The 15988-nt window shown below is 45.3% G+C and overlaps 1 protein-coding gene across 1 annotated transcript in view; it reads left to right on the top strand.

Annotated features, from left to right (window-relative positions):
• Nucleotides 1–15988, top strand: part of dhx33 (DEAH (Asp-Glu-Ala-His) box polypeptide 33) — a 159539-nt gene that overhangs the window by 41332 nt on the left and 102219 nt on the right.

Below are 15988 nucleotides of genomic sequence, written 5' to 3'. Positions count from 1 at the left end.
AGGGAAAGACTAGGACCAGTCAAGGACAGGGATGGGAAATTGTGTGTGGAGTCTGAAGAGATAGGCGAGATACTAAATGAATATTTTTCGTCAGTATTCACTCAGGAAAAAGATAATGTTGTGGAGGAGAATGCTGAGCCCCAGGCTAATAGAATAGATGGCATTGAGGTACGTAGGGAAGAGGTGTTGGCAATTCTGGACAGGCTGAAAATAGATAAGTCCCCGGGACCTGATGGGATTTATCCTAGGATTCTCTGGGAGGCCAGGGAAGAGATTGCTGGACCTTTGGCTTTGATTTTTATGTCATCATTGGCTACAGGAATAGTGCCAGAGGACTGGAGGACAGCAAATGTGGTCCCTTTGTTCAAAAAGGGGAGCAGAGACAAGCCTGGCAACTATAGACCGGTGAGTATTACGTACAGTTCTGGTCACCGCATTATAGGAAGGACGTGGAGGCTTTGGAGCGGGTGCAGAGGAGATTTACCAGGATGTTGCCTGGTATGGAGGGAAAATCTTATGAGGAAAGGCTGATGGACTTGAGGTTGTTTTCGTTGGAGAGAAGGTTAAGAGGAGACTTAATAGAGGCATACAAAATGATCAGGGGGTTGGATAGGGTGGACAGTGAGAGCCTTCTCCCGCGGATGAAAATGGCTGGCACGAGGGGACATAACTTTAAACTGAGGGGTAATAGATATAGGACAGAGGTCAGAGGTAGGTTCTTTACGCAAAGAGTAGTGAGGCCGTGGAATGCACTACCTGCTACAGTAGTGAACTCGCCAACATTGAGGGCATTTAAAAATTTATTGGATAAACATATGGATGATAATGGCATAGTGTAGGTTAGATGGCTTTGTTTCGGTGCAACATCGTGGGCCGAAGGGCCTGTACTGCGCTGTATTGTTCTATGTTATGGTGTTCGGGCCGGAAAGTGGAGCTGAGTCCACAAAAGATCAGCCATGATCTCATTGAATGGTGGAGCATGCTCGAGGGGCCAGATGCCTACTCCTGCTCCTAGTTCTTATATTCTTATATTCTTATAGACTCAGTATGAGGTGACTGGAACGAATTTCTGCAGTCCATCTAAAAACACGATCATACTGCTGTCTCACGGCGCCGGGTTCCATCCCGGGCCACTGCTGGTGTGGGGTTTGCACATTCTCCATGTATTTCTGTGGGTTTCGCCGCCACAACCCAAAGATGTGCAGGGTAGGTGGATTGGCCACGCTAAATTGCCCCTTAATTGGAACATATGAATTGGGTACTTTAAATTTATATTAAAAACAACATAAGAAAAAGGGTAAAGAAAATACTCCAAAAGAGAGAATTTCTACAGATGCTTCAAGAATCCCGGAAGACTAGAATTCTCCTAACAATCATACAATCACATTCTTCAGGAAATCCTTATCTATGGTTTAGTCTCTTATTCACTCTCATTGGTTCTAATTCTCAACTGAGACCCCCTGATTTGTTCAGAATGGCGTCAATCGCTTAACAGGTGGTTGGTTAAATAGACATTAATCACTTACTCCAAATTAATTATTATTTCCCTGACACAGCACAGCTTCCCATATATTTTCTCTCATGGTTAAAGTCTTTGTGTTTGTGTCTTGTCTAGCCTAGCCTTACTACGTTATTAGATATGTTGTAATTCTGCTGAATGTGCCATTATAGTGCTTCTTTAAGCAGGCTTATACAGTACATCTTTTGAAACGTTATTAGTATCTGTAGACTGCCATGATCAAGGTTAAATAGTTCACTCATTTTTTATAAGTCGATTATACTTTTGCAGACTGAGTATTTTCCAAGAATCATTTTATTCTCCAATATGTGTTTATTTCTTAAAGGACTCCTAAATAATTGGTAAATCCAATAGCTACAATTCCCCAGCCCTGGCAACATTCTTGTAAACCTCCTCTGCAACATTTCCAGAGCAATGACGTCCTTCCTGTAATGTGGTGACCCGAACTGCACGCAATTCCATAATTATATCCCTGCTTTTGTATTTTATTCCACTGTCAATGAAGGAGAGCATTCCATATGCCTTCTTTGCAACCTTGCCGACTTGAACGGCCACCTTTAGGGACCTGTGCATTAGTCCACGACGGTTATGATGGTTTTATTTCATCCCTGCACTCCTCACTTCATCTACATCTCTCAGTATATTCCCGTTTATTGCGTGTCCCCTTTTACTGCTTCACGTCCCTAAATGCCCACTTGGCCAATTTTTGTGTCGTCTGCAAATTTTGCATTCGTGCCCTTACGGAAGTCCAAATTGTCAATATATATGACAACACTGAGCCCGGGTTAAAGTGTGCGCGGCTGCTGCAATCATGATTTAATACACATCCTAGTTTGAAAGGCAAGTCTATTTTTGGAGCCTGGGGTGCAATTAAACCATCGTAAAAAGCTTGGGCTAATGCAATTTTGTTTGGATTAAGGGGATTCCTTGTGGACTTAATTCAAGTTCAGCTGGGTAAGATGATGTTGTGACTGGGTGGAGCTAAGGCGACAGGCATTTTGCAGAAAGCAGTTTGGTTGTGATTGGAATGAAGCTGTGACCAGAGGTGAACCAGTTTTGCTTTCACTGTAGTTCAGTTAGAAGAGATTAACAGTCTTTAAAGCAGTGCAGACTTGTCTGAGAACAAGGGGAGTCACTGAGTGTCTTTAAAAATCACTGTGTCTTTGAAACAGAGATAGATGGGTTTTGGTCAAAAAGGGGATTAAGGGTTATGGGGAGTAGGCAGGAGAATGGGGATGAGAAAATATAAGCCATGATTGAATGGTGGAGCAGACTCGATGGGCCGAGTGGCCTAATTCTGCTCCTTTGTCTTATGGTCTTATCGGAGCTGAAACATAATGAGAAACACCTTCTGAAGAAATACAACCAGAGTTTCTGCATAGGTTTGACAGGAGTCAGGTCTTGTCTTTAAAGCAGTGTCAAAATATCTTTCTTTTTAAAAAGAAATAAAAAAATTTAGAGTACCCAAATCACTTTTCCAATTAAGGGCCAATTTAGCATGGCCAATCCACCTACCCTGCACATCTTTGGGTTGTGGGGGCGAAACCCACGCAAACATGGGGAGAATGTGCAAACTACACGGACAGTGACCCAGGGCCGGGATCGAACCTGGGACCTCGGCGCCGTGAGGCAGCAGTGCTACCCAATGCGCTACCATGCTACCCCATATTCTTTCTTTCTCAAAGAACATCTCTGTATCATAGATTATCATAGAATTTACAGTGCAGAAGGAGCCCATTCGGCCCATCGAGTCTGCACCGGCTCTTGGAAAGAGCACCCTACCCAAGGTCAACACCTCCACCCGATCGTTATAACCCAGTAACCCCACCCAACACGAAGGGCAATTTTGGACACTAAAGGCAATTTATCATGGCCAATCCACCTAACATCCACCTAACATGCACCTCTTTGGACTGTGGGAGGAAACCGGAGCACCCACAGGAAACCCACGCACACACGGGGAGGATGTGCAGACTCCGCACAGACTGAGCCAAGCCGGAATCGAACCTGGGATCCTGGAGCTGTGAAGCAATTGTGCTATCCACAATGCTACCATGCTGCCCTGTAATGCAAGTATTCCTGAGTGCCAATGGTTTCAGAGTGAATTGAGAGCAGTTTGTTGTTTGAGTGGGAATATAGATAGCAGTTGAAGGTTTTGGATTCACTGTCTTGAGCAGTACTGATTGAGGAGTAATTGTAAATTATGCAAGGGGATCAGGGTTGGGATCTAATAATCCAAGGATATGTGTCCTATTGAAAGGACAGGGAGATGGGCAGAGGAGGTGGGGTTGCATTGTTAGTGTAAGGATTGAAATTATGTTGATAGTGTTGTGGGAGTGTCCCTTTAAGAAAGGTTTTTGTCTTACCACATGGCTTCAGTGATGTAATTTTCTGAGTGGAGCTGGGCTGTGGCTGTGAGATTTTTTTCAGTTTCAGTTTGGACTCAAGACCGACAACAGAAGTGTTTTGGCCTGTGTCTCTCTATTTTCATTTTACATATCTGTTCCAGTAAAAAAAAAAATCTTTTGTTGTGGCTACCTGCTTTGGTAACTTCAAAGATATGGTTTGCGGGGCAGCATGGTGGCGCAGTGGATAGCACTGGGACTGCGGCGCTGAGGGCCCGGGTTCGAATCCCGGCTCTGGGTCACTGCCCGTGTGGAATTTGCACAATCTCACCGTGTCTGCGTGGGTTTCACCTCCAGAACCCAAATATGTGCAGGTGGTGGATTGTCTATGCTAAATTGCCCCTTAATTGGAAAAAAATAAATAATTGTGTACTCTAAATTGAAAAAATATATATATAGTTTGCTTTCCGGAAGGAGCTTGAGACGGGATCAGAATCTCAGGGGAAGCTAGTCTCATTCAAGTGAGAATGCAGAGTGCTGGGCCACGCCCTTGCAAAGTGTTTTTTGGTTTATTGAATTTTGTTATTGAATTGGAACAGCTAAGGGGAAATTCATTCAGTGTTGTACATTGATGTTTATATAAGGCAGCACAGTAGCATAGTGGTTAGCACAGTTGCTTCACAGCTCCAGGATCCCAGGTTCGATTCCCGGCTGGGTCATTGTCTGTGCGGAGTCTCCACGTTCTCCCCGTGCCTGCGTGGGTTTCCTCCGGGTGCTCCGGTTTTCTCCCACAGTCCAAAGATGTGCAGGTTAGGTGGATTGGCCATGATAAATTGCCCTTAGTGTCCAAAAAAGGTTAAATGGGGGTTGCTGTGTTACCGGGGTAGGGTAGAGACGTGGGCTTGAGCACGGTGCTCTTCGGAAGTGCAGATACAGACTCGATGGGCCAAGTGGCCTCCTTCTGCACTGTAAATTCTATGTTAACTAAGTTCTTAGAATAAATCTTGTTTTGTTTAAAGTGTCCAGTGAAGGTTTTTGTGCTCATCCCAGCCAAATTCAACATAAAGGTTATAGGTCAGGTGAACTTTATAGTACAGTTTGGAGTTTCTAAACCCTGGCCCACAACAGTAGGAAGAAGCCATATAGGATCAGAAGGCATGGGATCAGTGTGGATAGAGTTGAGGAATCACAAAGGTAAAAAGACCCTGATGGGAATTATGTACAGGCCCCCTAGCAATAGTCAGGATGTGGGGCAGAAAATAAATCAGGAAAGGCATATAAAAAAGGCAATATCACAATAATCATGGGGCACTTCAATATGCAGGTGGACTGGGAAAATCAGGTTGGTCGTGGATCCCAAGAAAAGAAATTTGTGGAATGTAGAAGAGATGGTTTTTTGGAGCAGCTTGTGACAGAGCCTACTGGGGAACAGGCAATTCTGGATTTGGTGATGTGTAATGAGGCAGACTTGATTAGGGAACTTAAGGTGAAGGAACCCTTAGGGAGCAGTGACAACAATATGATGGAATTTACCCTGCAGTTTGAGAGGGAGAAGCTACAATCAGATGTAACGGTATTACAATTAAATAAGGGTAACTACAAAGACTTGAGGGAGGAGCTGGCCAGAGTTGATTGGAAAAGGAGCCGAGCACAGAAGACAGTGGAGCAGCAATAGCAGGAGATTTTGCGGGTTATTCGGGAGGCACAGCAGAAATTCATCCCAAGGAGGACAAGGCATCCATGGCTGATGTGCCTGTGTGGGTTTCCTTCGGGTGCTCTGGTTTCCTCCCACAGTCCAAAAATATGCAGGTTAGGTGGGTTGGCCATGCTAAATTGCCCCTTAATATCCAAAAGGGCAGCACGGTAGCATTGCGGATAGCACAATTGCTTCACAGCTCCAGGATCCCAGGTTCGATTCCCGGCTTGGGTCACTGTCTGTGCGGAGCCTGCACATCCTCCCCGTGTCTGCGTGGGTTTCCTCCGGGTGCTCCGGTTTCCTCCCACAGTCCAAAGATGTGCAGGTTAGGAGGATTGGCCATGATAAATTGCCCTTAGTGTTGGGTGGGGTTATTGGGTTATGGGGATAGGGTGGAGGTGTGGACCTTGGGTAGGGTGCTCTTTCCAAGAGCCGGTGCAGACTCGATGGGCCAAATGGCCTCCTTCACTGTAAATTTTATGATAGTCTATGATTATGAAAGGTTAGGTGGGGTTTCTGGGTTACTGGGATTGTTGCAGGGTTTCTGGGTTACAGGGCATGGGATTAAGTGGGGTGATCTTTCCAAGGGCCGGTCCAGACTCGATGGGCCGAATGGCCTCCACTATAAATTTCTATGATTCATTGATGATCTTTCAGGAATCACTGGAGGCAGGAAGGATCCCAGAAGACTGGAAGATGGCCAAGGTATCACCACTGTATAAGAAGGGAGGGAGGCAGAAGACGGGAAATTATAGGCCGATTAGCCTGACTTCGGTCATTGGTAAGATTTTAGACTCCATTGTTAATGAGATCACGGAGTACTTGGAAGTGTATGATAAAGTAGAGCTGAGTCAGCACAGCTTTGTCAAGGGGAGAACATGTCCGACAAATCTGTTAAGAGTTCTTTGAGGAGGTAACAAGGAAGTTAGACAAAGGAGAACCAGTAGACGGGATCTATTTCGATTTCCAGAAGGCCTTTGACAAGGTGCCGCATAGTAGATTATTAAATAAGTTCAAAGTCCATGGTGTTCAGGGTAAGATCCTGGCATGGATAGAGGATTGGCTGACTGGCAGAAAGCTGAGAGTGGGGATAAAGGGGTCTTTTTCAGGATGGCAGCCGGTGACTAGTGGTGTGCCTCAGGGGTCTGTGCTGGGTCCACAACTTTTTACAATATACACTAATGATCTGGAGGAAGGAACTGAAGGCACTGTTGCTAAGTTTGCACATGATACAAAGATATGTAGAGGGACAGGTAGTATTGAGGAAGCAGATGTTACTCCCCCGCACACCCATAATCTTGTTATTTAATGGGTTAGGGTTAAGAGACATTCTAATTAGTGGTCTATGTTAAGTATCCAATAATTGACATTGATATGTAAAGGGGCTTCAGGTGGCCTTTGTGTCAGGTGATGTGATGTTAGAGTTTTGTGCAGAGTCTGTTGAAGTAAATTAATGGTGTTTGTGGGAAAGGAGCAGAACCTTTGACTCTTTATACAACAGCAGCTAAACGTATAACAAATGGTAGCAGAGGAGGGTTGCTGTGCAAATGTGAAGGGTTGAAAGATACAACTTTTCCAGATCAAACCAAGGAGTGAGTGAGAAGAAGAAAAAACCCCCATAAAGATGGCTGGATATGACTACCCCCCCTTATTTTCTGAAAGGGGATCGTACGACCAATGGAGAAGTGCAGTAGTTATGTGGACGAAGGAGCCATTTGTCAGGGCTAAAAGGCTGGGAACAGACGAAGCCTGTGTGGAATATCAGGAAAGTAGGAAGGAGCGAGGGTAGGTCCGATCAAGGACAGTTACGGGAGATTGTGTATTGAGTCTGAAGAGATAGGAGAGGTCTTGAACGAGTACTTTTCTTCTGTATTTACAAATGAGAGGGGCGATATTGTTGGAGAGGACAGTGTGAAACAGATTGGTAAGCTCAAGGAAATACTTGTTAGGAAGGAAGATGTGTTGGGCATTTTGAAAAACTTGAGGATAGACAAGTCCCCCGGGCCTGACGGGATATATCCAAGGATTCTATGGGAAGCAAGAGATCAAATTGCAGAGCCGTTGGCAATGATCTTTTCGTCCTCACTGTCAACAGGGGTGGTACCAGGGGATTGGAGAGTGGCGAATGTCGTGCCCCTGTTCAAAAAAGGGACTAGGGATAACCGTGGGAATTACAGGCCAGTTAGTCTTACTTCGGTGGTAGGCAAAGTAATGGAAAGGGTACTAAGGATAGGATTTCAGAGCATCTGGAAAGACACTGCTTGATTAGGGATAGTCAGCACGGATTTGTGAGGGGTAGGTCTTGCCTTACAAATCTTATTGAATTCTTTGAGGAGGTGACCAAGCATGTGGATGAAGGTAAAGCAGTGGATGTAGTGTACATGGATTTTAGTAAGGCATTTGATAAAGTTCCCCATGGTAGGCTTATGAAGAAAGTAAGGAGGCATTGGATAGTGAGAAATTTGGCCAGTTGGATAACGAACTGGCTAACCGATAGAAGTCAGAGAGTGGTGGTGGATGGCAAATATTCAGCCTGGATCCCAGTTACCAGTGGCGTACCACAGGGATCAGTTCTGGGTTCTCTGCTGTTTGTGATTTTCATTAATGACTTGGATGAGGGAGTTGAAGGGTGGGTCAGTAAATTTGCAGACGATACGAAGATTGATGGAGTTGTGGATAGTAAGGATGGCTGTTGTCGGCTGCAAAGAGACATAGATAGGATGCAGAGCTGGGCTGAGAAGTGGCAGATGGAGTTTAACCCTGAAAAGTGTGAGGTTGTCCATTTTGGAAGGACAAATATGAATGCGGAATACAGGGTTAACGGTAGAGTTTTTGGCAATGTGGAGGAGCAGAGAGATCTTGGGGTCTATGTTCATACATCTTTGAAAGTTGCCACTCAAGTGGATAGAGCTGTGAAGAAGGCTCGCGTTCATTAACAGAGGGATTGAATTTAAGAGCCGTGAGGTGATGATGCAGCTGTACAAAACTTTGCTAAGGCCACATTTGGAGTACTGTGTACAGTTCTGGTCACCTCATTTTAGGAAGGATGTGGAACCTTTGGAAAAGGTGCAAAGAAGATTCACCAGGATGTTACCTGGAATGGAGAGTAGGTCTTACGAGGAAAGGTTGAGGGTGCTAGGCCTTTTCTCATTACAACGGAGAAGGACGAGGGGCGACTTGATAGAGGTTTATAAGATGATCAGGGGAATAGATAGACAGTCAGAGACTTTTTCCCCGGGTGGAACAAACCATTACAAGGGGACATAAATTTAAGGTGAAAGGTGGAAGACATAGGAGGGATATCAGAGGTAGGTTCTTTACCCAGAGAGTAGTGGGGGCATGGAATGCACTGCCTGTGGAAGTAGTTGAATCGGAAACATTAGGGACCTTCAAGCAGCTATTGGATAGGTACATGGATTACGGTAAAATGATATAGTGTAGATTTATTTGTTTTAAAGGGCAGCATGGTAGCATTGTGGATAGCACAATTGCTTCGCAGCTCCAGGGTCCCAGGTTCGATTCCGGCTTGGGTCACTGTCTGTGCGGAGTATGCACGTCCTCCCCGTGTCTGCGTGGGTTTCCTCCGGGTGTTCCGGTTTCCTCCCACAGTCCAAAGATGTGCAGGGTAGGTGGATTGGCCATGATAAATTGCCCTTAGTGTCCAAAATTGCCCTTGGTGTTGGGTGGAGGTGTTGAGTTTGGGTGGGGTGCTCTTTCCAAGAGCCGGCGCAGACTCTGGGCCGAATGGCCTCCTTCTGCACTGTAAATTCAATGATAATCTATGATTAATCTAGGACAAAGGTTCGGCACAGCATCGTGGGCCGAAAGGCCTGTTCTGTGCTGTATTTTCTATGTTTTTCTATGAACTTAAGCAAGGAGTCAGGAGGGCTAGAAGGGGTCACGAAAAGTCATTGGCAAATAGGGTGAAGGAAAATCCCAAGGCTTTTTACACATACATAAAAAGCAAGAGGGTAGCCAGGGAAAGGGTTGGCCCACTGAAGGATAGGCAAGGGAATCTATGTGTGGAGCCAGAGGAAATGGGCGAGGTACTAAATGAATACTTTGCATCAGTATTCACCAAAGAGAAGGAATTGGTAGATGTTGAGTCTGGAGAAGGGTGTGTAGATAGCCTGGGTCACATTGAGATCCAAAAAGACGAGGTGTTGGGTGTCTTAAAAAATATTAAGGTAGATAAGTCCCCAGGGCCTGATGGGATCTCCCCCAGAATACTGAAGGAGGCTGGAGAGGAAATTGCTGAGGCCTTGACAGAAATCTTTGGATCCTCACTGCCTTCAGGTGATGTCCCGGAGGACTGGAGAATAGCCAATGTTGTTCCTCTGTTTAAGAAGGGTAGCAAGGATAATCCAGGGAACTACAGGCCGGTGAGCCTTACGTCAGTGGTTGGGAAATTACTGGAGAAAATTCTTCGAGACAGGATCTACTCCCATTTGGAAGCAAATGGACGTATTAGTGAGAGGCAGTATGGTTTTGTGAAGAGGAGGTCACAAAGATGATTGATGCAGGTAGGGCAGTGGATGTTGTCTACATGGACTTCAGTAAGGCCTTTGACAAGGTCCCTCATGGTAGACTAGTACAAAAGGTGAAGTCACATGGGATCAGGGGTGAACTGGCAAGGTGGATACAGAACTGGCTAGGCCATAGAAGGCAGAGAGTAGCAATGGAAGGATGCTTTTCTAATTGGAGGGCTGTGACCAGTGGTGTTCCACAGGGATCAGTGCTGGGACCTTTGCTGTTTGTAGTATATATAAATGATTTGGAGGAAAATGTAACTGGTCTGATTAGTAAGTTTGCAGACGACCGCAAGGTTGGTGGAATTGCGAATAGCGATGAGGATACAGCAGGATTTAGATTGTTTGGAGACTTGGGCGGAGAGATGGTAGATGGAGTTTAATCCGGACAAATGTGAAGTAATGCATTTTGGACGGTCTGATGCAGGTAGGGAATATACAGTGAATGGTAGAACCATCAAGAGTATTGAAAGTCAAAGAGATCTAAGAGTACAGGTCACTGAAAGGGGCAACACAGGTGGAGAAGGTAGTCAAGAAGGCATACGGCATGCTTGCCTTCATTGGCCGGGGCATTGAGTATAAGAATTGGCAAGTCATGTTGCAGCTGTATAGAACCTTAGTTAGGCCACACTTGGAGTATAGTGTTTAATTCTGGTCGCCACACTGCCAGAAGGATGTGGAGACTTTAGAGAGGGTGCAGAAGAGATTTACCAGAATGTTGCCTGGTATGGAGGGCATTAGCTATGAGGAGCGGTTGAATAAACTCTGTTTGTTCTCACTGGAGCGAAGGAGGTTGAGGGGCGACCTGATAGCGGTCTTCAAAATTCTGAGGGGCATAGACAGAGTGGATAGTCAGAGGCTTTTTCCCAGGGTAGAGGGGTCGATTACTATGGGGCATAGGTTTAAGGTGAGAGGGGCAAGGTTTAGAGTAGATGTACGAGGCAAGTTTTTTTACGCAGAGCGGAGTGGGTGCCTGGAACTCGCTACCGGAGCAGGTGGTGGAAGCAGGGACGATAGTGACATCTAAGGGGCAGCTTGACAAATACATGAATAGGATGGGAATTGAGTGTTACGGACCCAGGAAGTGTAGAAGATTGTAGTTTAGTCGGGCAGCATGGTCGGCACGGGCTTGGAGGGCCGAAGGGCCTGTTCCTGTGCTGTACATTTCTTTGTTGTTTGTTCATTGTTTACAGGATGCCTCCTCCGTTTGTACCCAATCTGTGTTGGGTTCTTGTACCCATCCCCTCACTTTTTCTGCCGTTGCTGCCCAGTGGTGGTATTGTCGGTTTGGTAGAGCCAGGCCCCCTCTGACTTTCCCTGTTTGCAGTGTCGGTTTGGGAATTCTCGGGTTCTTGCCCCCCCCCCCCCCACACACAAACACCATGATTAGCCTGTCTATGTTTTGGGAAAAGGCCTTTGGGATGAAGATCGGGATGGATCTAAACAGGAAGAGGAACCTTGGCAGTTTGTTCATCTTGATCGTCTGCACTCTTACCGCCAGGGAGAGTGGGAGTGAGCCCCACCGTTGAAGGTCTTTTCTTACTTCCTCCACCAGGCTGGTCTGGTTCTGCCTGACAGCCAATCGTCAATCCATGTTAGTACCTTGCCTCGAATACCATGGGCCCTTATTTTACTCCGCAATCTCCCGTGAGGCACCTTATCAAAGGCCTTTTGGAAGTCAAGATAGATGACATCCATTGGCTGTCCTTGGTCTAACCTATTTGTTATCTCTTCAAAGAACTCTAACAGGTTTGTCAGGCACGACCTCCCCTTACTAAATCCATGCTGACTTGTCCTAATCCGACCCTGCACTTGCAAGAATTTAGAAATCTCATCCTAAACAATGGATTCTAGAATCTTGCCAACAACCGAGGTTAGGCTAATTGGCCTATAATTTTCCATCTTTTTCCTTGTTCCCTTCTTGAATAGGGGGGTTACAACAGCGATTTTCCAATCCTCTGGGACTTTCCCTGACTCCAGTGACTTTTGAAAGATCATAACTAATGCCCCCACTATTTCTTCAGCTATCTCCTTTAGAACTCTAGGATGTAGCCCATCTGGGCCCGGAGATTTATCAATTTTTAGACCTCTTAGTTTCTCTAGCACTTTCTCCTTTGTGATGGCTACCATATTCAACTCTGCCCCCTGACTCTCCGGAATTGTTGGGATATTACTAATGTCTTCTGCTGTGAAGACTGGCGCAAAGTACTTATTTAGTTCCTCAGCTATTTCCTTGTCTCCCATCACTAGATTACCAGCATCATTTTGGAGTGGCCCAATGTCAACTTTTGCCTCCCGTTTGTTTTTAATATATTTAAAGAAACTTTTACTATCATTCCTAATGTTACTGGCTAGCCTACCTTCATATTTGATCCTCTCTTTCCTTATCTCTCTCTTTGTTATCCTCTGTTTATTTTTGTAGCCTTCCCAATCTTCTGACTTCCCACTACTCTTTGCCACATTATAGGCTTTCTCTTTTGCTTTGATGCATTCCCTAACTTCCTTTGTCAGCCATGGCTGCCTAATCCCCCCTCTGATAACCTTTCTTTTCTTTGGGATGAACCTCTGTACTGTGTCCTCAATTACTGTGCGGAGTCTACACATCCTCCCCGTGTGTGCGTGGGTATTCTGCAGGTGCTCCGGGTTCCTCCCACAGTCCAAAGAAGTGCAGGTTCGGTGGATTGGCCGTGATAAATTGTCCTTCGTGTCCAAAATTGCCCTTAGTGTTGGGTGAGGTTGTGGGGATAGGGGGGAGGTGTTGACCTTAGGTAGGGTGTTCTTTCCAGGAGCCGGTGCAGACTCGATGGGCCGAATGGCCTCCTTCTGCACTGTAAATTCTATGATAAACTCCTGCCATTGCTGTTCTACTGTCTTTCCCACTAGGCTCTGCTCCCAGTCAATTTTCGTCAGTTCCTCCCTCATGCCCCTGTAGTGACCTTTATTTAACTGTAACACCTTTACATCTGATTCTACCTTCTTTCTTTCAAATTGCAGTCTGAATTCTACCATATTATGATCTATCTCTCTCAATCTCTCTCTCTCTCTGTCTCTGTCTCTGTCTCTGTCTCTGTCTCTGTCTCTGTCTCTGTCTCTGTCTCTGTCTCTGTCTCTGTCTCTGTCTCTGTCTCTGTCTCTGTCTCTGTCTCTGTCTCTGTCTCTCTCTCTGTCTCTCTCTCTGTCTCTCTCTCTCTCTCTCTCTCTCTCTCTCTCTGTCTCTCTCTCTGTCTCTCTCTCTGTCTCTCTCTCCTCTCTCTCTCTCTCTCTCTCTGTCTCTCTCTCTCTGTCTCTGTCTCTGTCTCTGTCTCTGTCTCTGTCTCTGTCTCTCTCTCTGTCTCTCTCTCTGTCTCTGTCTCTCTCTCTCTCTCTCTCTCTCTCTCTGTCTCTCTCTCTCTCTCTGTCTCTCTCTCTCTCTCTGTCTCTCTCTCTCTCTCTCTCTCTCTCTCTATCTCTCTCTCTCTCTCTCTCTATCTATCTATCTCTCTCTATCTTGTAGAAGCCAGGTATTTCGAATACAACTAGTATAGGTAAAAGATAGCTGTTTAAGCATAAATATTAAGCCCCAGTTTTAAATACCCATTTATACAGCATAATTCACCTTTACTGAGGTCCGTTGTTCTGGCAAATGCATATTTTCAAAGTCAGTGTGACATTAAAACAGCCTACCCGAACAGGCGCCGGAATGTGGTGACTAGGGGCTTTTCACAGTAACTTCATTTGAAGCCTACTTGTGACAAGAAGCGATTTTCATTTTTTTTTTCAAGCTGTACCAGTAATCAGATCAAGGACGAAGCAGGCACCATAGCAACATGAAGGCACAATGCAGATAACAGCTAAGTCAGCAGAAGACCAGTTTTTGTTGGTAAAGATTAAGCAGAATATCACATTCCATAACATGCACAAATTGTCAGACATGAAACAATTACAAAATAATGTTGCACATTGAAGATGGACGGCTTGCCATCAAATCAAATGTGTTTGAGTCCAACCCAAACCAATTCGGATTATATTGGGGTGTGATTAGATGACTTAAGACAGATATGAAAGTGTATAACTGAAAAGTTACTGCCTGCCATTTTAGTTTGTTTTTGGTTGTCTTTTCCGGGGTGTTAGCCTGTGTCAGTGATGTAGTTTTGTCCTTAATAGTCTTTCTGTTAGTTTAGTCAGTCTGTCCTTAATTGTCTGTCTTTAATTCTGTTAGTTTTGTTTTCTTTAATTTTGGGGGTTCTGTTTTTGATTCTGTCTGTTGGTGTATTTTTGACTTTGAGTTTGAGTTTAGCTGAAGATTAACTCTCTCTCTCTCTCTCTCTCTCTCTCCATGTTTCATTTCCAGACTTTGACCTTTTAAAAGTTACTTTTGAGCTGTCTGCCTAAGCAAAAAGATAATGTCTGTAATTCTTTGAAAGCTTCGAATTGTCTACGAATTGCCTTTTTAAAACATTTTCTCCCACATTTACACCCATCAACAATAAACAATAGTCAGCAAGATATGTCAATCCCCATAATAACGATCCCATCCTCCCACCAACCCCCAAACCTCAGCCCACATGTTTACATAAACAAATGACAAAAAGGAATCAGGGATTACCCATAGTCACCATAATCTACACAGACCCCCCCCCCCCCAAAGTAATGTTCGGTGTTATCCAGTTCTTGAAAGTGCATAATAGTGCCCATGACTTGTAGAACCCCTTCGAGCTTCCCCTCAGTTTGAACTTAACCTGCTCAAGGGTCAAGTATTCCAACAGGTCCCCCCGCCACACCAGGGCACTGGGTGGAGAGGCTGCTCTCCATCCCAGCAGGATCCGCCTTCAAAGAACAAGAACAAAGAACAAAGAAATGTACAGCACAGGAACAGGCCCTTCGGCCCTCCAAGCCCGTGCCGACCATGCTGCCCGACTAAACTACAATCTTCTACACTTCCTGGGTACGTATCCCTCTATTCCCATCCTATTCATATATTTGTCAAGATGCCCCTTAAATGTCACTATCGTCCCTGCTTCCACCACCTCCTCCGGTAGTGAGTTCCAGGCACCCACTACCCTCTGCGTAAAAAACTTGCCTCGTACATCTACTCTAAACCTTGCCCCTCTCACCTTAAACCTATGTGCCCCCTAGTAATTGACCCTTCTACCCTGGGGAAAAGCCTCTGACTATCCACTCTGTCTATGCCCCTCATAATTTTGTAGACCTCTATCAGGTCTTCCCTCAAACTCCTTCGTTCCAGTGAGAACAAACAGAGTTTATTCAACCGCTCCTCATACCAGGCAACATTCTGGTAAATCTCTTCCGCACCCTCTCTAAAGCCTCCACATCCTTCTGGTAGTGTGGCGACCAGAATTGAACACTATACTCCAAGTGTGGCCTAACTAAGGTTCTATACAGCTGCAACATGACTTGCCAATTCTTATACTCAATTCCCCGGCCAATGAAGGCAAGCATGCCGTATGCCTTCTTGACTACCTTCTCCACCTGTGTTGCCCCTTTCAGTGACCTGTGGACCTGTACACCTAGATCTCTCTGACTTTCAATACTCTTGAGGGTTCTACCATTCACTGTATATTCCCTACCTGCATTAGACCTTCCAAAATGCATTACCTCACATTTGTCCGGATTAAACTCCATCTGCCATCTCTCCGCCCAAGTCTCCAAACAATCTAAATCCTGCTGTATCCTCTGACAGTCCTCATCGCTATCCGCAATTCCACCAACTTTTGTGTCGTCTGCAAACTTACTAATCAGACCAGTTACATTTTCCTCCAAATCATTTATATATACTACAAACAGCAAAGGTCCCAGCACTGATCCCTGTGGAACACCACTGGTCACAGCCCTCCAATTAGAAAAGCATCCTTCCATTGCTACTCTCTGCCTTCTATGACCTAGCCAGTTCTGTATCCAC

The sequence above is a fragment of the Scyliorhinus torazame genome, chromosome 30, assembly GCF_047496885.1.
Source record: "Scyliorhinus torazame isolate Kashiwa2021f chromosome 30, sScyTor2.1, whole genome shotgun sequence".
Taxonomy (NCBI): domain Eukaryota; kingdom Metazoa; phylum Chordata; class Chondrichthyes; order Carcharhiniformes; family Scyliorhinidae; genus Scyliorhinus; species Scyliorhinus torazame.
Note: the sequence above shows the minus strand (reverse complement) of the source record. Positions and strands in the feature narration are given on the sequence as shown.